The sequence below is a fragment of the Papio anubis genome, chromosome 8 (genome assembly GCF_008728515.1).
Source record: "Papio anubis isolate 15944 chromosome 8, Panubis1.0, whole genome shotgun sequence".
In the NCBI taxonomy this organism is placed as follows: domain Eukaryota; kingdom Metazoa; phylum Chordata; class Mammalia; order Primates; family Cercopithecidae; genus Papio; species Papio anubis.
The window spans coordinates 134069044-134094179 of NC_044983.1; the positions used below are offsets into that span (position 1 = coordinate 134069044).

Sequence of the window (25136 nt, forward strand, 5' to 3'; positions counted from 1 at the left end):
CAAGAATAGAGAGAACTAAAGACCAATATCCTTTATAAACATAGATGCAAAAATATTTACCAAAAGAAATGCAAATCAAATTTGGGCAGCATATGAAAAGTAACAGACACCATGACCAAGTGAGATTTATCTCAGGAATGCAGGAGTGGTTCAACATACAAAAATCAATCAATGTAACATACCACACAGTGAACCCAATTGATGTAGAAAAAGCATTTGACAAAATCCAGCATCCTTTCATGATAAAAAATAAATAAATAAACTAAGACCATAAAAAAACTTCCTTAACGTAATAAAGGCCATCTATGAAAAACAGCTAACATCATCCTCAATGGTGAAAGACTGAAATTTTTTCCAAGAACAAAACAAGGATGCTTCTTTGCCATATCTACTCAACATGCTACTGGAAGTTCTGGCCAGAGCAACTAGCAAGAAAAGGAAATAAAAGGCATTCAACTTGGAAAGGAAGAGGTAAAATTATCTCTATTTGCAGATGGCATTATCTTTTTTTTAGGGATGGGGTTTCACTCTGTTACACAGGCTACAGTTCAGTGGCACAATGATAGCCCACTGCAGCCTCAAACTCCTGGGCTTAAGCAATCCTTCTGCCTCAGCCTCCCAAGTAGCTGTGACTACAGGCACATATCACCATGTCCAGCTACAGGTGGCATGATCGTATATGTGCAAAAACCCAAATAATCTCCCCAAAACTGGTAGAACCAATAAACAAATTCATCAAAGTATAAGATACAAAACCAGCACTCAAAAGTTTGTCGCGGGCTGGGCGCAGTGGCTCACGCCTGTAATCCTAAAACTTCGGGAGGCCAAGGTGGAGGACTGCCTGAGCTCAGGAGTTCGAGACCAGCATGGGCAAAATGGTGAAACCTCATCTCTGCGAAAATACAAAAAAAAAAACAAAAACAAAACAAAAACAAAAACAAAAAACAAACTAGCTGGGCGTGGCAGCATGAGCCTGTAGTCCCAGCTACTCAGGAGGCTGAAGCAGAATAATTGCTTGAACCCTGGAGGCGGAGGTTGCAGTGAGCCGAGATCGTGCCACTGTACTCCAGCCTGGCGACAGAGTGAGACTCCATCTAAAAAAAAAAAAAAAAAAAAAAAAAGTTTATTGTGTTTCTGTATACCAGTAATGAACAATGCAAAAATAAAACGAGGAAAATGATTTCATTTATGATAGCATCATAAAGGATAAAATGTTAGGAAAAAATGTAATCAACAATGACATGTACACTGAAAACTATGAAACACTAGTGACAAAAGTTAAAGACCTAAATAAGAAGAAAGATATCTCATCTTATTGCTTAATGGTTGACAGATGTTCTGTCTCGGGTGATGAAAATGTTCTAGAAATAGAGTAATCACAGCAGACTTGCAAATTAGTACTCATCACCCCCTTTACCAGTGAGGAACCTGGGTTCAGGAAGGATAGACAACTTCCCTAAGCACACAGCCCTAGTAATGACAGCTGGTTTTGGCATCAGATCAGAAGGGCGCCAAAGCCCATGCTCTTTCCAGCACTAAACCATTAACGTACATTATATGCTCATAAGTACAGTAGCTACTTTAAGGGCTTTATAAATAATAATTCATTTAATCTGAACAGTAGGTATAATTAGCTCCATTGTACAGAGTAAGAAACTGAAGAACTTGGGCTTAAGTAATCCTCCCGTGACTCCCACATCTAGGAGTCATGGGAAGGATTCAATCCCAAACAATCTAACCATAGGTCCGTATTCAAGTCACTCAGCAGCATTGCTTCTCCCAGGATGTTTGCAATCTGGCTGGAGCAACACTTACTTCATAAGTACAGAAACAATAGAGAAAAAAGCAAAGGATATAGTCAAACATCAAACTATGTACCACCCAGGTCACAAGAAGGAGAGGACAAGAGCATTGAAAGAGAAAGGGAAAATTTGCTGCAGAAGAAACTTTCAGTTAACCCCCGAGAGGGAAGAGCATGGCTTTCTTTATCCTGTTGATGTGATGAATAATATTAATCGCTTTTCAGATATTGAAGCAGCCTTGCATACCTGGGACATATCCCACTTGGTTGTGATGCATAATTATTTTCCTATGTTGCTTGATTTATTTGCGAATATTTTGTTGAGGATCTTTACACCCGTGTTCATGAGAGTTACTGGTCTGTAGTTTCTTGTAATGTCCTCATTTGGTTTTGGTATTAGGGCCATGCCGGTCTCATAGAATGAGTTAGGAAGTATTCCCTTTGCTTCTATCTTCTGGAAGAGATTGTGGAAAAGCGAATAGCTTTCTACCCAGAAATAAATGGAGTGTTTATAACAAAATGTTTACTGAGTGAGGAAGCCCTGGTATGGAATCCTAGCTTTGCCGCTTGGTGGCACGAATGAACATTTCTTATACTCAGTTTCCTCAACCATTAGAAAGGGATGATCTCTACTCTATCAGGGGATATGGTACGGATTACAATAAATGATTTCTGCAAATCCTGCAGCACAGGCCCTGGCACAGAGTAGGTGTTCACCAAACATGAGGTTTCTGGAACTTCATCCCCTCCACACGCCCCAGCCCATCTCAGGTTGCAGCCTCAGCATGCATGGGGTACCATTATTCCATCTTCTCTCTCTCACCCAGCCCTGAGCTGTTTTCAGGGATTAGCTGCCAAGCTGGCAGGATGTAGGCCACACCCCTGTCCCTGGGAGGCAGAGCTCTGCCATTAGTCTCCCAAAAGTCCAGCAATTAATTTACTGAGCTGAGTTCCTTCCACAAGCCAGCCCATTGCCATAGTAACCAGCATTCCCATTCAGAGACCCAGAGGAGGGAGGAGGAAGAACACTGAGCAGAAAGCAATTTCGAGAGAGAATGAGATTCGGCAGATTGCTAGGGCAGCCTGGGCAGAGTTCGAGCTCTGTCTGAGTCAGAGGGTCTGGCCTCTACCCATTGAGGTGGGGGCTGGGGGAATGAGGCACTGCTGATGTGTTGCTGGGGTGATGGGCAATGCTCTGGGCAGGAATCTGGTTGGGACATAAACGCATAGTACGTCTGTGTCCAGACCACTGAACTGTGTCCTTCTATCACACACCCAGCTCGGAACCACTGGCACAGTCCTGCTGAGCTGTCTGTGATGCAAACTGCACTTGCTGATCAGAGAGGGGAAGATAGAATCAGGCGGCTTCTGTCTTAAGAGGGCTTCCTGGGAGCCCAACCAAGCTTGCCTGCATCCTGGATTTGAAACTCAACTCTGTGGAGCTTGGAGCAAGTCCTCTTCAGTCAACAAATACAGACTGAGTACTTTCTACACGCCAGACCAGGCACTGTCACAGGTGTCTGACGACTCTTGGGGCAGCTAGCATAATGACTAAGCTTTTCAATCAGCATCCCTGTGTTCAAATTCCAATTATGCTGCTTACTAGCTGTGCAAACTAGGGGAATTCGCTTAACCACTCTGGACGTCAACTCTTTGATGTATGAAGTGGGGATTCAAATACTTATCTCACAGGTTTTTTTTTTTTTTGGAGGGGGTTAATTAAATGAGTTACTATATATAAAAAGCCTAAAATATACCTGGACATAGATGGTGCTGAAGCCACACTACTTTTATTACTTTCCGATCCTTAGGTTCCTCAACTATAAAATGGGAACAATATCCCCTACTTCAGCGATCTGTGAAAGAGATTACATGAGACAATGGATGTGATAATTTTTATAAAGTAAAAGGTTTCCATTACTGTAATTGGCTATCAAGGGGAGATGCGTTCACCTGAGCATTTCAGAGAACTCGGTTGATGTTGACTGTATAGGGGTACCGTGTATTTCATTGTTTTAGTCTCTAATTCAATCATGCCCTAAATGCATGGTAGGCATTTTACATTACACAGTGTCCAAGGAGCTTGCAGCCTAATGGTGGAGACAGACAAGGAAGTAAATGCTTATATTTCCATATGGTCAGTGGACATGGTGTCATGGGAGCTGAGTGGACAAGTACCTATCCTGGGCCTGGGAGGTCAGGGAAGGCTTCCTGGAGGAGGTGATGCTGAGCTGAGTCTGGAAAGATGAGTGGGAAGTAGGCAAAAGGACAAGGGCTGCCTTCACCAGGAATAGGCCACCTCCCGTCCATTATTACTCATAGAATGAGCCAAGGAGCACAGTGGTTTGGAGGAAAAGATGCAGAAAACAATGAAAGTTCAGGCTGGAGCAGAAGGTAGGAATTCATGGGGAGGAAGGCATTCAAGTGTAAGGAAAGAACATTAATAAGAAAGTCTAGAGACTTGTGCAGTGACCCAGAGAAAAGGTTCAGACATGCTTGGATAGCCCCTGGAGCCAGTGGATGTTTACATGTATGCGAGTGGCATATACCAATGTGATTTAGGAAACTCTGTTGACAAGGATGGACTAAAGAGACCAATGAGGAGTTCTAGTGCAACGATTCAAACAGAAATCCCAACAACCTTCCATAACATATCCATGGGCAAAGTGGTCCAGCTGCAGATTCTATGACACTGGTGACTGGCAGGGAGCAGGAGATTGAGGGAGAAGAACATCTGGAAGCAAGCCCAGATTTCCAGTTTGAGCATCAGGGAGCCAGTCAGTGAGGGGACTGGGTGAAGAGTGCAGGCTGGAAATACTGAGGTAAATTTGAGGTACCTGTAAAACAGTCAGAAGGAGAGCTCAAAGGCAGATGGACACTTGAGTCTATGGCTCAGAAGAGAAACTGGAGCTGGAGATACTCCTGGAAAAGTACAGAAGGAGTAGAAAACAGAGCTTTCGGTGGTATCAGTGTTTAGGTGAGTCAGAGGAGGGAGAGGAGCCCCATATGTCCCATCTCTGACCTTAGTGTTAGCTTCACTTTCAATTACTACACTTTGTAATGTAAGTGAGCATGCTACAGTACTTCTGTATCTTCAATTTTCTTCCCCGATCCAATATTTTCCTGTGACTTTTATGGTAAAGAGTATTGTATGGTGTATTTTTACCTTAAAAAACAAACACACAAAAAACCTGGTTAGTTTGGTGTAGTGGTACACACCTGTAGTCCCAGCTACTCAGGAGGTAGAGGCAAAAGGACTGCTTGAACCCGGGAAATTGAAGCTGCAGTGAGCTATGAACACACCACTGCACTCTAGCCTGGGTGATAGAGCAAGAACCTGTCTCTTAAAAAAAAACCTGTATTTTTCTGGGGTGGTATCAGCAAGGCCCAGCCAGGAGCTGAACGTCTATCCTCACCTAGGCCATCTTACTATACCTAAATGAGGTGACTGTTTACCAAACAATAAAATTAAATAGAATCCAGAGTTTATCAGAATAATGGCCAGTGTTGAGGATACAACTGAAAGTAACTCATTACACTAAGAACCAGGGTAATTACAGCTTGAATGAGAAAATTCAATCAACTGATTCCAATGCTGAAATAACCCAAATTTTCTCACAAACATTTTTAAAGCAGAAGTCATAGAAATGCTTGAATAAACCATAACAAACACTCTTGAAACGTGAAAAAATAGAAACTCTCAGCAAAAAAAAATAGGAGATGTAAAACAGACACAAAGAGTAATTTAAGAGCTAAAAAAAATTACAATAACAACATTTAGAAAACATACAGCAGAGGCCTAAAACTAGACTGGAAATGAGACAACTGACTAAAAAAAATCAGCAAACTGAAACAACAGACCAATAGAATTTACCCAATCTGAGCAACGGCAAGAAAACAGACTGGAAAAAAAAAATGAGCAGAGCCCCAGGAATCTATAAACAATAACAATGTGCATAACTTTCATATCACAGCAATCCAGGGAGAGAAGAGTATGGAGCTCAAAAACATCAAAGAAATAATGGATGATAAATTCTCAGACTGGCTGAGATCCTAGAAGTTGTCGATCCTATTTATCCCCAAACAGAATAAACCCAAAGAAATTTATGCTCAAATACATCATAATCAAACTTCTGACAACCAAATAAAGACAAGTAAAAAATATTGAAAGAATCTAGAGAGAAATGACACATTGCCTATGGTGGAAACACAAATGACAGCCAATTTCTTACTTGAAACCAAGAAACCAGGGGCAAATGGCACAACATTCTTCAAGTGCTGAAAGAGAACTGTCAACCCACAATCTTCTATCCAGGAAAAATATCCCCCAGGGATAAAGGGAAAGCAAAGACCAACTTAGTGAAATGGGTCCCTAAGAGTAAAGACTACCCTGAGGCCCCTGAAGACAAGCTTTGTTCCCGTTGCTCAGCTAACTGCCCATATAGAACATATGTTCTATAGCCCTATCAGTTCTCCCACCCCGGTACACCTCAGGTCTGCCAATACCTCCCCTTCTCCACTCATGCTGGTGGAGACCGAGCCTCCTTTCTCTCTTGCCTGGAGCACAGCAACAGCCTCCTAACTGGTCTCCTTCCTTGCTCTCTTATTTCCCTCTACACTAGATTCCCTACAAGGAAGCAGCATCATCTTTAAGAAAACAAAAATACAAAAAAAAACCTAATACTTAGTCACAGATTATTTCCATTTTTTCTCATTTCTTTCTTCACCCAGCTACAGGTACAGCTTCAGTCACATGCTGCAGATGCAAGGATGTATTAGAAATGTGACTGCTGGGCCGGGCGCGGTGGCTCAAGCCTGTAATCCCAGCACTTTGGGAGGCCGAGACGGGCGGATCACGAGGTCAGGAGATCGAGACCATCCTGGCCAACACGGTGAAACCCCGTCTCTACTAAAAATACAAAAAATTAGCTGGGCGTGGAGGCGGCGCCTGTAGTCCCAGCTACTCGGGAGGCTGAGGCAGGAGAATGGCGTGAACCCGGGAGGCGGAGCTTGCAGTGAGCCGAGATTGCGCCATTGCACTCCAGCCTGGGCGACAGAGCCAGACTCCATCTCAAAAAAAAAAAAAAAAAAAAGAAATGTGACCTGCTCACATCAATCCCATATGTTACTCCTTATTCTAACACCATTCCTGCTGCTTTCTCTCCTCTTCTTCCTCTTCCCCCTCATCTTCATTCTCCCCTTTCTCCTTTTTCTATCCTCCCTCTTTTTATCCTTCATTTATTTTTGTCCATTGTGTTGTCCAATCACAATGTAAGTCCTGTAAGTGCCAAAACCATGCCCTGCCACCTTTCACCATGTCAGACATGAATACAGAGAGTATATTCACTCAGAGCCAGTTTATGGATAACAAAGGTTGAGAAAATCCTAGGACCTTTAAATGGGGACATGAGGCAGAAAATAAGAAGATCTGGTTTAGCCAAGAAAATCCAGGGATGGGGAGACACAATACACTCAAGGGTTCAGTCAGTGCTGTCTGGTTAATAGATTCTCGTGTTATTATGCTGGTTGGTATTTTGAACTTGTGTGCATTAATATGTCTTTTTATATTTTATTATATAAAATAATATATAATTTTTTTTTGAGATGGAGTCTCACTCTATTGGCCAGGCTGGAGTGCAGTGGGGCAATCTCAGTTCACTGCAGCCTCTGCCTCTCGGGTTCAAGCAGTTCTCCTGCCTCAGCCTCCTGAGTAGCTGGGATTACAGGCATGCACCACTGTGTCCAGCTAATTGTTGTATTTTTAGTAAAGATGGGGTTTCACCATGTTGGCCAGGCTGGTCTTGAACTCCTGACCTCAGGTGATCCACCCACCTCAGCCTCCCAAAGTGCTAGGATTATAAGCGTGAGCCACTGGGTCATAAGTTTCTTGATGAGCAAAGTGGTCTTACCTATCACGATCCCTGACACTTAACCGTTGGCACAAAGTTGTTGCTCAATAAATATTTGTTGAACGAGTAAATAAATAAAAATGGCAGCTGATCCAGTTGACTGTAGGGTACCAGATATGGCAAAGGTATGATGACGCAGATGATATAAATAGCAGCCAGGACTGTACTGGCTGTTTCTGTGGCATTGCTTTATTTGTTCACAAGAGGCTAGCAAAGCAGTTATTACAGCTGAGTAACCTCATGTTCTGGGCAGTGAAAAAACGTGCTGAAGACTATACCACCTGGAAGGGGTAGAATAGGGATTTAGTCCCAGGCCATTATGATCCTAGATTCTGTGTCTTTTCATTTAACTGGAAGGCTTGATCTCTGTCACTCTATAGAATGGCAGTGCTTGATCAGGTAACTGGCAGGTGCAGAGATAAAAAAAAAAAAAGAGCTCTGGCCATCAGGAGTGTTTGGTCCTTCTAACGAGCAACAGCAACTATTCAGTCCTTGCCGCCTGTCCACTCAGACATCCCAATGATTTCAATGGAATTGGCTTCAGCCCTACACTGCCAACTTGCAGATGGACTCAGATGATTGGAGGAGGAGGTGGAAAAAGTGAGACATGTTTTCCAGACCTCCTTCTTTATGCTACAGAATTCAAAAATATTATCAGTCATATTTTTTATTTTTATCACTTCCCTAAGAAGAGGCTGCATGCCACTTCTGTTTCTCTCCCAGCTGCTAGAAACTGTAAATGATACAGAAGCATATCTGTCTATTCTTGAGACAATGAAGATGTCTTAAACCTGGGCTCCAAGTGACTTGAATGGTCACTTTCATTCTAAAGCCATTGCCCACTTCTTCACTCTGCTTTGTGGTCTTTAGAGTCATTGATCAATTACTTCAACAAGGATTTGCTGAGTCCCAGACTGTGTACCAGGCATTGTCTTAATCACCAGATGTGGCAGTGTTCCTGCCTCCATCCAGCTTACTTTCTAGAGAGAGTAGGGAGAAAGTAAACAAAGTAACAAATAAATAAAGGAGATGGTTTTAGAGAGTAATAGTTGATTTGAACACAAAAAAACAGGGTCATGTGATAGAAGGTGACTTGCGTAGGGCATTTTTTATACTCTGTAAAAGGAAAGACTCCTCGATATATCACTGATGAGATTTTGTTGTTTTATAATATTATATTATAATATTTTATAATATTCTTTGGCTACTCATCTGTCCAGCATCTTATTAGCCATAACACTGTGATCATTGTTTGGAAATACGTCCTATGGAAAAGCATTTACTTCACAGCTAGCATGCTCACAGATTTGAAAGAAATTTCATTAAAAGCACCATTGCTTTCCAAAAAAAAAGGAAAGACTCATCTTAGTTGGGGACACTTGAACTGAGATCTGATTAATGGGATGGAGCGTTTTGGAAAGGGGAATGGGGTGAGGAGTGAAAAGCCTCCAGCAGTTGTTGAATCCCTGCCACCAACAGCCTCGGATGTGGCCTCCAGCCTCAGATTCACTCATTACTGGCAGGTTTTTTTTTGTTTTTTTTTGTTTTTTTTTTTTTTTTTTTGAGACAGTCTCTTGCTCTATCCCCTAGGCGAGAGTGCAGTGGCGCAATCTCAGGTCACTGCAATCTCCGCCTTTTGGGTTGATTTTCATACCTCAGCCTCCCGAATAGCTGGGATGACAGGCGCCTACCACCACACCCAGCTAATTTATGTATTTTCAGTAGAGATAGGGTTTCGCTATGTTGGCCAGGTTGGTCTCAAACTCCTGACCTCAGGTGATCTGCCCACCTCGGCCTCCCAAAGTGCTGGGATTACAGGTGTGCGCCACTGTACCTAGCCTGGGAGGGATTTTTTTTTTTTTTTTTTTTTTTGGCAAGTGTCCCACTCCTGTTGCCCAGGCTGGAGTGCAGTGGTGTGATCACAGCTCACTGCAGCCTCTACCTCCCAGGCTCAGGTGATCCTCCCACGTCAGCCTCCCACGTAGCTGAGACTACAGGTGCATACCACCATGCCCAGCTAATTTTTGTATTTTTTGTAGAGACAGGGTTTCACCATGTTGCCTAGGCTGGTCTCGAATTCCTGGGTTCAGGCAATCTGCCTGCCTCAGCCTCCCAAAGTGCTGGGATTGCAGGCATGAGCCACCATGCCTGGTCTTTACTGGGACTGTCCTATACATCCTCACAAGACCCAAATGAGGTGCCTAACACATAAATATGATCGTTAGACTCATGGACAAACCCTGCTGCATCCCTCGTCACCTTTGGATAAAGTCCAAGTGCTCACTGCAGACCTTCATGGGCTGGCTTGCACTTACCTCTCCGGTGTCACCTGAGTACATGTCTGCTTGCACCTATGTGAATGAAGGAGAAGACAATAGGGATAGGGGCTGTGCTGGGGAAGGAGGGGCTATCTGCACTCCCCTGCTTCCCTGAGACATGGTGAGCAGGCTCCCCATGAGTCAAATGGACATCACAGGAGGAGGTGAGGCTTGAGTTACTGGGTTGGTGCCCAGCAGAGATAACTGCACAAATAGGAGACTCCAGCTGTAAGACACTGTGAAGGTTGCTGTAGGCGCAGGGGAGGAAGGGGTATGGGGGAGTTCCCACTGGATGAGACCTCCCAAGTTGGGAGAGGTGAGGCGCTCCGTGAGAGAGGCACCACGTGGATGCCCGAAACACAATGAAGCTTTCGTGGCAAACGTGGCCAGAGGAGCTACTACCATGACCATCAAAGCAGAGGCCACTGCCCCTCTCCTTTCCCTTTATCCTTACCCCAACCCTCCAGAGAAAGAGAGAGGAAGAGAGAAAAGGCCCCAGCCAGGTCCTTCAGGACAATGGCTTAGCATTAGCATTGGCTATGATGCGAGGGCAGAGAACTTCACTGTGATGAAGGCCTGCACTTTTATACTAGAACTGACTGGGCTGGTCTCTGTTATGCCTGAAAGTGGACAGGAAGTTGTGGGATGGGGTCAAGGCTTGTGAAGACACAGGACAGGAGGCTTTGACCAAACATGGTTGGTCTCAGAGATCATAGAAACACGAAGTTTTTATAGTCATCCACCCCTGGTTGTTCAAAGGTGGTTACTTTAGTCCTAATACTACTAATCACCCATAGATCAGACTGGCAGGCCTAACACGTGAGTAAGAAAAATGCTCCCTTCTTATTGCGAATTGTCTCAAGGTCTATAGCCATCCTCATATGAATGGATTTATCCAGGAATTAACTTACGAATTATTGAGCATCCACCCCACAGCAAATGTGGAGCAGGGACATGTGTCTACTCAGTCACATGGGATCCCCACCATAGCCTGATGTGCGAGTTACTGTCCCTTTCACAGACTGAAACCCTGAGGCCACGACATTGCTCCAGGTCACGTGGCTATTAAATGAACGAGGCTGGATTCACATTCTGGGCCACTCGACCCCAGGATCACCAGCAGCTTCCTGAAGGAAACAGAGATAACCATGGAAAGGGACAGTTCAGGGCAGACTGGGGGGCCTTCAGTGTTGTGGTTTGAGTTTGTTTTTTTTTTTTTGAGATGGAGTCTGGCTCTGTCGCCCAGGCTGGAGTGCAGTGGCCGGATCTCGGCTCACTGCAAGCTCCGCCTCCCGGGTTCATGCCATTCTCCTGCCTCAGCCTCCCGAGTAGCTGGGACTACAGGCGCCCGCCACCTCGCCCGGCTAGTTTTTCGTATTTTTTAGTAGAGACGGGGTTTCACCGTGTTAGCCAGGATGGTCTCGATCTCCTGACCTCGTGATCCGCCCATCTCGGCCTCCCAAAGTGCTGGGATTACAGGCTTGAGCCACCGCGCCCGGCCCTGTGGTTTGAGTTTTATGCTTGGGGTAACATGTCGCAAACATGCTCATACATTTTAAATCATATGTTGCATCCCATAAAGGTCTAATGGGCTTTAAGCGGAGTTGGAGAGAAGAGCGGGCACCTCAACCTGTTGTGCAGAACAGAAACAGCATCTGGAGGCCATTTTCACCTGGCGCCCCTGCTTGGCTCCTGACACCAGTGACTATTTTCTACCTGGGCCCACAATTGCTTTTGTCTTCCAAGCCTCCCTCCTTCAGAAGGCACAGCCAGTCTTTTGCTTTCAGTAAAAACCTCTCTCCTCCTATCAGTTGATGGGGTTCATGGAAGTGCACCCTGCTTTTTCAGCTAGGCGGTAGCAGGGGACCAGAATGAGCTGGCTTGGGCCCCACATCCCCCTGAACGCTGGAATTTGACAAGAGCCAAGCATCCCCAGGCCCTCTGCTAGAGTTTCTGGGTAAAGAGGCGTACGTCGGCTGGAGCTGCTGAGTTTGGGGGGCCGACGGCCATGTGTCAGCGTGTGGGGGATCTTGATGCAGACTGGATGCTGAGAACAAGACAAGATGCGTCCCTAGAGCCCCTGCACCCAGCTTTGTCCAAAGTCCAGACGTGCCCAGAGCTACTGTATTGCATGAGACACATATTTCCCTACTCCCGCTTTTTAAGTTTAAGCGAATTTGAGCTGGAGTTCTTCCACTCCAAAACCACAGACAGGCACTTGTTGCTCTTAGTAGGACCCAGCAGACACTGCCACCTCATCGCGGAGCTCACACGGGGAGTCCCTGCTTCTTAAACTGCTTTCTGGGCTCTATATCTTGTTTTCTCTTCCTCTCCTTTCATCTTTGATTGACAACTCAGTTTAGATATGCTTTTCCAGAATTACCCCATTCAACTTCCCTCTCCGAGGGCCAACTTTCAAAAGCAATCCAGAGACCCCCCCACACACACCCTTACCACCGTTCCCACCCAACCCCTGCAGCCTCCCTGGGTCTATGGGGTTGAAGAGGCGGCACAGACGGCAGGACGCATATGGGAGGATAGGACAGCCCTTCTCAGCCTCCCCTCAGCCTGCCCTGCCCATCAGTACAAGCAAACCTTAACCACTCTCTATTGTTTGATTCATTTCTTCAAACGTGGTAGAGCTGTAATAACCCCATTTTTATTTCTTTCACGTTTTCAGTATTGAATTATTCCCAATTTTTTTCTCTCCCCCCGCCAGCCCCCCACTGAGTACACTGTCTCCATTCATTTCACAAGAGATTGTCTCAGATTACAGAGTCTTGAGGACACAGAAAGATATTTCTGTTTAATTTATTTTGAGCAGCGTCTGGTCTGGTGAAGCAATATGTATAAATAGTGCTCCAGCATCCACACTGAGTTTGGAGGTGCCATCCCAGCAGGCTCCCCTTTTTCTGGGAGACAATAATGAGAAGCCACATGCAGCGCCTCCCCTTTGAGATGTGAGATGGCACAGCAGGAGGGCCATGGGCCATGAGACCCATAGACTTGAGCCTGGTGTCTGTCTCCACCACTCTCCAGCCACGTGGCCTCAGCTAGTATCTCTAAGCCTCGGTTGCCTCATCTGTAAAAAGGGGATACTAATCTACTTCATCAGTTGCTGAGTCCCCAGTCAATAGCAGCATTAAAACATATATATCAATGGATGGATGGATGGATGGATGGATAGACAGAGAGACAACTAGATTAGATACATGACAAACTGTAAGCACTTAATTTAAAAAAAAAAAAAGCTGTCATTACCAAATAATCTTTTTCAGTGCTTCCTTCACACTGACGACACTTTTTGCACCACCATATAAATTCCACTCAGAAAACTCTATCAGAGGGGGTGATCTACCCCAATCACCTCCATTAGCCCATGCTCGAATCCCCTCTAGATACCTCCTATACACCCATTTAAACTTGGATATCTCCAGGGACCAGAAACTCACCACTTTCCAAGATGCTAAGTGCATCTCAGAATTCTAAAGTGTTGGAACTTCCGAGATGCTGGCTGTCTTAGCTGAAGGAAAGGCCAGTGGCTGAGCTCAGACTGGGCCCTAGGTCCCCTGTCCCAGTTTGGAGCTGTGTTCCATACCAGGAAACCTCAGGCAACCAGGCTGTTTAGAGCTCCTACTTTAAGAGACCCTGCAGTCCCCAAGCCAAGCTCCCATTTGTGCCCCTGGTGGACACACTCCACACAGCCTCTGAGGAGTTCCCATTCTGAGAGTGAGACCCCTCCCTCTGTGCCAGATTATAAATTCCCCTTTACTGCACTCTGTGAACTTGCAAAGGACCTCACTCGCCCTAAACATCCATGCTATTGGACAAGACAGGTTCATTCATGTTCTATCCCAGCTTAAAGCCTCCTCTTGGCCCCTCTAGGCCTTTTATTAACCTGATCCCTCACCTCACATTTCACCTCATGAACCTTATTCTTCAACCTCAAAGACTCTGCTCCCTTCCTCGAACACCTGCATTTTATTTTCCTAACTCCTGACATTGTCTGTGTCGTTACCTTAGAGAGAATTTATTTTTCTTGCCAGGCAGACTCCTATTCATCCTTCAAAACCCAGTTTATGTGCCTTCTCCTCAGTGAAGACTTCCCTGATTTCCCAGGCAGGGAGTGTTCCACGATGTTCCTTAGAGGCTCCCACAGACTCATGGATTTTAGCACTCTACAAGTAATATTAAAATTACCTACATATTGGTCTGTCTTCTCAACTGAGCTGCTTAAACCTAAACATTATATATCTAGTCTCTCTTCCTCTGTGCCTGGAACAGTGATGGGCACAGAGCAGTATCATGTATCAGTGTAACACAGAGAAACAAATACATGAGTTAAGTGTCTAAACTGGGTATTCAATGGGATATTTAACTTAGTAAGAGGGAGCTCTTTCTTATATTTTTTAATTGAAACTTTTACTTCCTGAGAAGATAGAAAACATGTGGACTGACACAAAACTGACTTTCTTTTTCTTTTTTCTTTTGAGACAGAGTCTGGCTCTGTCACCCAGGCTGGAGTACAATGGTATAATCTCAGCTCACTGTAACCTCTACCTCCTGGATTCAAGCAATTCTCTTGCCTCAGCCTCCCAAGTAGCTGGGATTACAGGAACCCGCCACCACACCCAGTTAATTTTTGTATTTTTAGTAGAGACAGGGTTTTGCCATGTTGGCCAGGCTGGTCTCAAACTCCTGACCTCAAGCGATCCTTCTGCCTCGGCCTCCCAAAGTGCTGGGACTACAGGCGTGAGCCACCACTCCCGGGCAAGACTGACTTTCTTTGACTAATCAACAACGACGTTTCTTTTCTTCCAAGAAATGGCCTAGATGCTACCAGGACCCTGCCACTCTGGATAAGAGCACACAGAGGTGAGGTGTGTATCAGGAAGGGGCCAGGAATGGAGGCTTTGTGGGATATTCTCTTCCCAGGAAATTGACTCACAAATGTGCCCAACACAGAGGGACCAAAAGAGATTTCTCAGCCATCACAGTGTGCGGCTCTCCAGCTCTTTTCCTAGGGGAGTCTGTGGCTTTGGCTCCACTGTGGTGGGGCTTCAGGACAAAAGCTGAACAGGAGCTTCCAGGATTATTCCCCTACAAGGGCAGCTTGTGGGAGGGAGCTCTGCTTATTACCCTTGTGCTGTGCAGTGTCTAGCAAATTCAGGCTTTTAAATAGTGTGAGCATTTATTGGTGGGAGAATTCAGCAGGAAGGGTACAAGAAAAGCCTCTTGAAAGGTTCTGTCTGAGCAAAGGACTACTGCAATCCCACCTTCTTTCCCCTTGATCTGAAAAACCATCCAGGAATGGCTGATCAAACTTGTTGATGCAAATTAATCCACTAACTCACTCATTCATACATTTATCCTATCACGTATTTACTTTCTCATTCATTCTTTCCGTAATCTGCTCACTTGCCCATTGTGTTAGCCCACTGTCTTAAGACAGAAGCACTGAAAATGATTCTCTTTTAATCATACAGACTGGGTAATTTATTAAAAGAAGGGATGCATTTGCCTCACAGTTCTACAGGCTGGGAAATCCCAGCGCATGGTGCACTGCCAGGGTTACCCCACAGCAGAAGGCAGAAGCAAGCATGTAAAACACAGAGAGAGGACCCAGAGGCCAAATTCACCTTTTAAGAACCCACTCTCACAAGAACTAACCTGTTCCTACAACAGCAATAGTAGACCTTCCATGAGGGGTCTGCCCTCATGACCTAATCACCTCTTGTTAGGCCGCATCTCCCAACACTGCTGCATTGGGGATGAAGTTCCCAACACAGGAACTCGCAGGAGACACACTCAAATCGCAACACCTGTCCGTCCACGCAGACATTTCTTTCTGCTCTTCCTCCCTTCCCCCTCCCCCACACAAAGGCTCATTCATGCCACAAACAATGGGGACCACAGCCCTACTTCCCAATGGGTCTGCAGCAAGCATGAAACCAGGCAAAACAAAATGCGACAGTTCAACCTTTCAGTCATTTATGCAGCACCTCCTAAAAGCCAGACACTGTGCTAGGTACCCATGTTTTTAAATATTCGTTGGCTATTGTTCCCACACTGTTCAAATGCTGGATTTTGATTAATGTAGATGTTTGGATATACATCGGTTGTGAAAGAATATTAGCCAGAATGTTACTACTGGTTAAGTTGGGGGATAAGAACTCAGGAGAGTTGCAGATACTGTTGAACTTGTAAAAACATGCTTTTGTTACTTTTTAAATTTAAAACATTCTAACAAGAAATAACAAAGAAAAAACTGTCCAAATAGTACATCTGCTTTCTCATATGAATTATGTACATTTATCTTATTCACTTATGGCAGTTTGTAATTTTTGTTTAAGAGCATGGGCTCTGTACCAAGACTTGGGTTTAAATCCCAGTTCTGCCATTTACTAGCTAAGGGACCAAATGTTCCTAAGCCTCAATGTGTCCATCTGTAAAGGGGGTAACAGCATAGTTAATTCACAGGAGGAAAGGATCTATGTGATAATATCTGACATACCGCCTGGCACCAACTGGCACTCAGTCTCACATGGGGTTGGGGGCATATTATTTTTGCTTTTACAGAGCTCAAAATCTATCATAGGAAAAAAGATATAATTTATTCTAAGTACCCCAAAAAAGATGGAATAAGGTCAGACAGATGGCAATGGCAGAAAGAGCACTTTCATTTGAATAAGAGGAAGAATTTTAAACCAGATATCCAACAAAGCACTGGAGGTTGCCTTGGGAGGTAGCAATCCCTCTGCCCCTGGAGGTGGGCAAGAAGAAGGTGGGCAAGAACCTGGGAGAAAGGTAATAGGATCCAGTCACCAGATGAGGAAGCTGGACAGGCTGCCTGTGATAGACGTCCTGCAGCCTGCAGATGTAAAGGGCCTATCATAGTCATAATTATTCGGCAAAATTATATGTGATCATCCTTAATGCAAAATCACAATGAAGCTCGTGGCTGTTTTATTTGTACTTGTGTTCTATTTTGTTGTATTATAGTAATAACACTTAACATGAGATCTACTCTCCTAACAAAGTTTACAACAAAACATTGCTATGTATTGGCACAATGTTATAGAGCAGACCTCCAGAACTTATTCCTCTTGCATAAGTGAAGTTTTATGCCTAATTTTTAAAATGACATTTTATTTTTTCCTTATTTATACTTGTGGCTGACTTGCCTTTTTTTTTTTTTTTTTTTTTTTTTTCTGTCTTTATAGCATCAAGAGCAGAATGTGCCCCTGACAACTCAGCCACGGGGCAGGTGAGGCCAGCTCCAATTGGCCTGGACCTGCCAGTGTGCAGTTAAAGGAAAAGCTTCTCCTTAGGATACAGTTTCAACCAAGAGATGGTATCAATTCTGATTTTTTAGAAAAATTTTACTATAAGCCAAACTTAAAAAATAAAAAAATTAAGATACCCTAATCTCTATCAGAACACAACCAGGGTTAACTAGTAGTGAGCTTCCAGTAACTGGGAGTGTATAAGTTAAGGCAAGTGGACAGCAGGAGGGAGCTGGCATGGCTGAGTTTGTCCCAGGAGGCCTCTGAGCTGCTTCCAGCAGGGCATCTTCACAACCACAATGGGCTGGCAGGGCCACCCTCAAACACTCTCTGGGTATCTGCCAGGACTTCCCTTTGCTTGTGCCAGGATGTTAGCCCTGCTTTCGGCCTCTCATGAGTGCTCCTAATAACTAATAACTCCTGAGAACCATCAAAATGCCGATGCCCTCTGACCCAGAAATCCTATTCCTTAAGAATAATCTGAGATACATCATTGCCCAATGGGGGAAATATTGTACACAAACAAAAATGCTCACCACAGCGGCAGGAAGGGACTGGTTCACCTATCATGGTCCATCCGCTTGCAGAATGTGAAGAAGCAACACAAAATGAAACTCGGTAACACCATAAAGCAAGGGGCTGACTTTACTCAATAAGAAAGCTGAGGAATGGTCATGTCATATGATTTATTCATTCAATTATTCATTCATGTAGCCACTTATTCACTCACTCATTGATTCAATGAACCTCATGCTGGCCTCAGGCAAAGTGCAAAGAGATGTCAGTCTAGTCACCTGGCCTTGGGCTGGACGTCTCGGACACCAACTCTTCCCCTCAACACACACACACACACACACACACACACACACACACAGAACCACAGTGGCACACACAAATGCTGGATCCTAGGTGGGAAGAGTGACAGGTCAATCCCTCCGTGTCCTGGTACCTCATGAGACCTATGTTTGAGACTCAGTTCTGTCTCAAAATGCAGATCTGGCAGGTCATTCCCACTTTCCAGAACTCTCTGTTCCCTGGTCTGCGAAATAGGAGAATGACACTTTTCCCATCTTACTAGGGTTGGTCTTCCTCGATTTTGCAGTTATCTTTTTCTGGTAACCTGATAAATACGTCTTGAATTCTTGAATAGGGGGTTGGCTAAAAAAAATCCTCAGGGAACTTTCCTACCCTAAAACATTCCTGTGGGCCTTTCTCATTTTCTGGTCTTCTTCGGAAGGCCTGCGTCATTCCCAGCATGTGCGAAAAGGCCTCTGTTGAAACAAAAATGAGCTTTGAATCCCACTTCCTCTTTATTCCCTCTGCCTATTCCCAGGTAAATCATTCAAACTCTGATCTTTCATTTCCTTGTTTCTAAAACTGAGATATGAATGACACACACCTAGTCCATGGTCCTGGCCCATAGTAACCACACCACCTGTGTTGACCTCTATCAAAAACATCATAAGCACCTTCGAAGGAAGAGAGGGATGCAGGAGGGAACTAGCAGACTCTTAAGGCTGGAAGGGAAGCGTTTGGTAATTGCAGTATCTCAAGCTAGGAAGGACCTTAAAAGCTTACCTAGCTCAAGCATTCCTTACAACTGATCTAAACCTGTTTGGATCAGTTTGGATCTGTTCGGATGCCTCCTGTAGTGGGGGACTCACTCCCTAATGAACCACTCCCTCTTGTCTTTGGAAAGGTCTTCCAACTGAACTGGAATCCAACATCCAGTGAAGCTCCTCCACTCATCCTTTTAGCTGGACCCTCTGCGGACCAAGACAGCAGACCAGCTGCCTCTTCTACAGGGCAGCCCTCCAAATGGCTGAGGCCACTGTCTTCTCTGCACTAGAAGACCTTCCTATGGTAGTATCCTTCCACATAGGCTGTGACTTCTATTCCCAGGAAATCCTGATTTGTCTCCTCTAAATGCACTTTCACTTATCTGTGACTCTCCTACAATGAAATCAGAGAGAGATAACCCTGATCTTCTAGCTCAGAGCAAGCAAGCTCCCAGGTCTTCAGAGGCCCTACAGGTCACACAGATGACAGTGGATGACCAGTGGGCACATGCCTTGTCTAAAGTGGGTGGCTAATCCTCATCCCAGTCACTGACAGCCTTGCAGGGATTCAAGCCAAAAGAGAAGCCAGAGACTAAGATTTGTAACATGGAATCTCCTGATCATTTTATGTTGGCAACAACTGAAACCACACACAAAGTCTTAAAACTGTCTGTGGACTGCATCCGTCTAGGGGCCATTTATTTAATCATTTTATAGGTACAAAACCTTTTGTGAATTGGATGAAAGTTTGACGAAACCACAGAAAAACCAGACACAAACTTCTGCTCCAAACATTTGAAAGGATGCACGGATCCCTGGGAGCCACTCCTGGATCCCAGGAAAGAATATCCTCATTGGATGCAACATCTTGTCTAATAAGACAGGCCCAACAATATCAAAGTGACCATTTCCTGCAGTTGTGCAGTGCCTCAATAGCACAGCAACAAGGAAATCTAGAATGAGGTGGGGGTGCTTCCTGCTGAAGCTTCCCAGGTTTGTGAAACAGAAGCAAGCTAAGATATATTGCATGCTTACCACATACCAGATACCTCTTGTGTTATCTATCCCTATCTCTTCCATCAGCTCCATTGGCAAAAGAGAAAACTGAGGCTCACTGAGGATAGCCACATGACCCAGGGCAACCAGAGAGAACAACAGAGTTAGCACTGGAAGACAAGATTAGCAGCAAAGCTTACACCCTTCAGCTACACCTTGCATGCAGCTAGGCAGCACACCCCATGCAGTAGGCCTCTAAAAATGAAGCCCTGCAATTTCAAATTTTCCTGGAACCTTTGAACTCAACCAGGAGGAGTCTGAAGATGTGACCTTCAGCTTTCCATGATTTGCCTGGTAGAAATAATCAGAGACAGATTAGGAGTGAGAATGACCCATGTAGACATAAAAGTGTTGGCATGGGTCCGGACATGGTATCTCATGCCTGTAATGCACTTTGGGAGGCCGAGGTGGGCGGATCACCTGAGACCAGCCTGACCAACATGGAGAAACCCCGCCTCTACTAAAAATCCAAAATTAGCCGGGTGTGGTGGCTCATGCCTGTAATCCCAGCTACTCAGGAGGCTGAGGCAGGAGGAGAATCGCTTGAACTGGGGAGACAGAGGTGGCAGTAAGCCAAGATTGCACCTCACACCATTGCACTCCAGCCTGGGAAACAAGAGTGAAACTCAGTCTCAAAAAAAAAGTGTCAGGATGGGGCTCTGGAAGATGACAAGTCCTGGAATGAAGTTCTGAGGAGGCGGACCCAGCACACAGCTCTGGGACAAGCCGGCAGGCGGCGCCTCCTTCTGCAGATGCTTGATAAGCATGTCCACCTGTCATCCCTGAGTCTTGCCTTGAGTGGGGAGAAGTGAGGACTCATTTTCCAATAACACAACTAATTCAAATTGTGCTCGATAAAGTGGCACACGAAACCCTGGTCTGCTACAGAATATGATACGCAGGGGTTGGGGGAAGGACAAAAAAGCCTCTCTGATCTAGAGAAGGCTGGGAGAGGGGGGATAAAATGCTCAAATAGGAACGAGATCTAAATCTAGATCAAGAAAGCTAAGTTCCTTGACAGTAAATGTAAAACCAGAGGAAGACTGTTCTTCCCCCACCCCGTGCTCCATTTCCCCCGCATCTTTTTCTCCATTTACTGCAAACTTCTTACTTGAAAGTTTTAAGAGCTGGTACATCTCAACTACTTTAAAGTATTATAGCAACCCGAAAACAAACTCTTGCATTTGACGCTCGGCGGCCATCGCTGGGCTCCTGACGGCTCAGCTAGAATCAAGCAGGTGTGTTCTCACGGACTTGCCTCTATTTTACTCTGAAGTTAAGTCAAGGCACAGACACATCTGCTTCCAACTACGGTCAGTCCCTAAAGAGCAAAGTGTGCTCAGGCTTCAGAAGGAAACGCGTCTGTATTTGGAGAGAACAATCTCCCCAGCCGGCATCCACCCCTCCACCGCCTCTCGTCCCTCACTGTCATCTGGGAAGACGGGCGTCAGCTGAAGTCTGTGACCTTCAGCACTGCAGCAACGAAGAGAACCCGGTTCTTACCTGGCAGGGAGGCACTCAGGGGATGCCCGCGGAGGTCCAGTCCTGGGCCCAGGCCCACTGGAAGCAGCAGCTGGGAGAAGACACCAGCTCCAGGAAGCCTCCTCCTGGAGGTCACCTGTCAGCCACTCGACCACTCTCCCCCCAATAATCTCACAAACTCAGACTCTAAACAAGACTTGCAGTAAGTGTGGAGGCTTTCCCCAGGCCAGGGGGCCAGAGAGAGAACCAGCTTGAAAACAAGTAACTAAATACATACAGTTAGAAAGAAAGCCTTGAAAGTTACAGAATGAGATAGAAAGTGTGTGAGAAACAGAAGAATAGGGAAAGCGGGGAAGACACTTCCTTGGGGAGAAATGCCGCAGCCTCGGCCAGCCCCGCCACTGCCCAGGAACAAAGCTGTCTGGAGCCTCCCCAGGGGCAAACTGGCCTCAGCGCTGGGATTCCCCGGCTAAGAGCGCGGGGCTGGGGAGGAGCTGGGGCGGGGGCGGGCCTAGGAGCGCCGGGCGGGAGCGGGCGGGGGCCAAGCCGCGAAGGAGGAGGAAAATCAGGGGGCTGGGAGCGGGGAGGGGCCGGAGGTGCAGGGGCGGACCCCAGAGAAAACGAGAGAGGCCGACGAGGGCCCGGACAGTGGCGAGGGGGCTGCGGGGAAAGGTGGGCAGGGACCTCGGGAGGGCTGTGGCGGACTGGACGGCGTTAGGGTCCAGGCAGTAACGAGGCTGCCCTGGGAAGCCCAAAAGAGGGGCTGACAACTTTCTGTCCAGTTATAGACTCCACTGATACTCTGCTCCCTTTTCCAGCTGGTCTGAAATAGACCACCGACTAGTGCTGCAGCTGCCCGAAACTTTGGGAAGTTTGGCGCCACCAGGGGGCCTGGGGAGGGGGCGCGCTTGGCTCTTTGTCCAGACCTGAGAGTCTCCCTCCTGTCTGAGCAGGTGAGAGCAGGTAACCCGCACCCCTCTGTGCCAGGGGTTCCACCTATAGGCAGCCCTGTTCGCTGGCTGTGACTTCAGCTCTGAGGACAGAGTCATCGCGTCCTTGTTTTGGGGATGAGAACAGTGAAGCCTCTGAGAGAGCCTTTATCGCCTGCCAGCGCGCCCAGCAGAGCAGGGATGTGGGCCCACGTTGGCCTGATGAGGACGCTCGCCTGGCTAATGGGCTTCCCAGCCCCCAAAGGCAGACCATGAACAGGTGCAGGCCCGGGGCACCCTTCTACTTTTTCTTTCTGAGCACTGTTCCTAAAAATGGGCCAGGCAGGAGTATTTTGAACTAGATGAGAACATGGCTTAATCCGTGTGACCTCCCCCACCCCCAACTCCCATTCTGTCTCCTAAACACTGGGGTGTCTTTATTTGGTTGCCTGCTGGGTAGCAACGATTTCATAAACAGGCAGAATCGGGCTCCTCTGTGACCCAGGGAGTTCTCAAAAATCCAGCTGCTTCCTCCCTCTCCGGTCTTGTTTTCTAGCCACTCTTGTGGAAATTCATTTCACATGTGTTGACTGAACCCCCCCTCCTCCGTGTCTGGTGCCCATCAAGTAGAGGAGAGGGCTGGCCCTATCAGGAGAAAGGAGAGAGGCTGAGATGAGTGCCCTGCTTGTCGGTTACCAGGAGGGCGGGAGGCGGAGAAGAGAGTGATTGCACCTGCGAAAGCCCAGCGTGTGGGCCTTTGGGCATACTAGTGCATTGAACCAAAGCAACTCCATCTTGAATAGGGACTGGGTAAAATGAGACTGAGACCTACTGGGCTGCGTTCTTGTCACAGAATGAGATAGGAGGTAGGTACAAGACACAGGCCACAAAGACCCCACTGATAAAACAGGATGCAATAAAGAGGCTGGCCAAAACCCACCAAAACCAAGATGGTGACCTATGGTCATTCTCACTGTTCATTATATGCTAATTATAATGCATTACCATGCTAATAGATACTCTCACCAGTGCCATGACAGGTTACAAATGTCATGACAACGTCCAGAAGCTACCCTATATGGTCTAAAAGTTTCCCTCAGTTCTGGGAAATCCCCTCCCCTTTCCCAGAAAACTCACAAATAATCCACCTCTTGTTTAGCATATAATCAGGAAAGAACTATAAGTATATCTGGTCAAGCAGCCCATGCCACTGCCCTGCCTATGGAATAGCTATCCTTTTGTTTCTCTACTTCCCTAATCAATTTGCTTTCATTTTATGAACTTGCCTTGAATTATTCTCCTGGAGTCTGGATTGGGAATCTTTTCCAGTAACACCAGTGGGAACACAGACAGAAAAGAGGGATGAGACCACCACATTAAATTACAATAAGTTATAATAAGTGCTATGAAGAAAAAAAAAAAAAGCTGAGTCAGAGAACAAAGTGAGGGGTGCAAACCCTATATTCAGGACTAAGGAGAGGTGTGCTGAGCAGGTGAAGGACTGAAGAATGAACGAAGCCACCATGCAGAGGAGGCCCTGGAGTCAGGGCTGGAAGGGGAACTGGGAGCTCACTAGGCCTAGGAAAGACTTGAGCTCATGGAGAGTCGAGTCCCCTGTGCCCTGGGACCTGTGGAGGGCCATGGTCAGGGACAAGGCTGGGTGGGGAGCAGGGCACAGATGAGGGGGCTGGTGAGGCCTGCTGAGGGGACAGACTTGGTCCTGAGGACCAGGAGTCACAGAAGTGCTTTAGAGGGGCAGGAGCATGGCCAGGGCGGGGCCTTGCAGAGCCTGCTGCCAGCGGCATGGTTGGGAGGTGGTAGGGGAGGTGAGCTGGGAGACTACTCAGTTGAATAAGTTCTGGAACATCAGAGAGAAAGAGAGAACTAGCATGATCTCCAGGTATAAGGTAGAGCCTCACCAGCCCATACTTGTGGACACGGGTAAAATGAGGTCTCTAAAGAAGAGGGATATCAGAAGGGAAATTGAAGTTCCAGCCATGGTTGACCCCAAGGGCTTTTTTTTTTTTCTTCACTTATTTTAACATTTGTTAAGAACCTACTAATGTCAGACACTGGAGTCCATAGCTGGATAGAATATAATCCAGACCCTAAAGGAAACAAAAGTCTGGAGGGATAGAATCAGCTTTTAAAACCAAGGAAATATACATGGGCCACTGTTCCAGCAACGGGACTGCAGGCATCCTACCACGGCTAATGGAATCTCAAGGGCTCTGAGCTCCCAGCCCAGTAAAAAATAAAATAAAATCCCTCTGCAGAAGTCCCCTCTACAGTTTTTCTGGGACTCCTTGGTAGGCTGGAAGGTGGTGGTAGGGACTTGGCTGTGAAACCCAGGTGGATTCCCACAGGGCCTCTTCACAACTAAGCTGCTCTTTTTGACCCAAGCTACCTTCATTGGCCAAAGTCACAAGACCTGGGAATCTGTGAGCTGCTCTCAAATCACATATCTCTGTGAGAGCTTCACCTCTGGTTTCACAGTGAGAAGAAGAAAGTTGTCCCTGTGTGACTCCCAGTTGGGCACCCAGAGTGAGCAGTCTCGGGCCTTGTTTTCATTTTCTGTTGCTACTGTAAAAAATTACCCCAAACTTGTGTGCTTGAAGCAACATAAATGTATTATCTTGCAGTTCTGGAGGCCAGGAGCCCTGAATGAGTCCTACAGGGTTGAGATCAAGGTGTTGACAGGGCTGAGTTCCTCCTGGAGGATACAAGAGAGAATCTGTTCCTGGCCCCTCTTCCAGCTTCTAGAATTTGCTTTTTGTTTCTGTTTTTTTGTTTTTG

At 46.1% G+C, this 25136-nt stretch overlaps 1 protein-coding gene across 1 annotated transcript in view; it reads right to left on the reverse strand.

Annotated features, from left to right (window-relative positions):
• Nucleotides 1–21887, reverse strand: part of COL22A1 (collagen type XXII alpha 1 chain) — a 326761-nt gene extending 304874 nt beyond the window's left edge. Inside the window, exon 1 of the mRNA XM_009213647.4 lies at nt 21433–21887. The gene's annotated coding sequence lies outside the window, so the exon portion shown is untranslated. The remainder of the gene's footprint in view (nt 1–21432) is intronic.
• Nucleotides 21888–25136: the final 3249 nt, after the last annotated feature.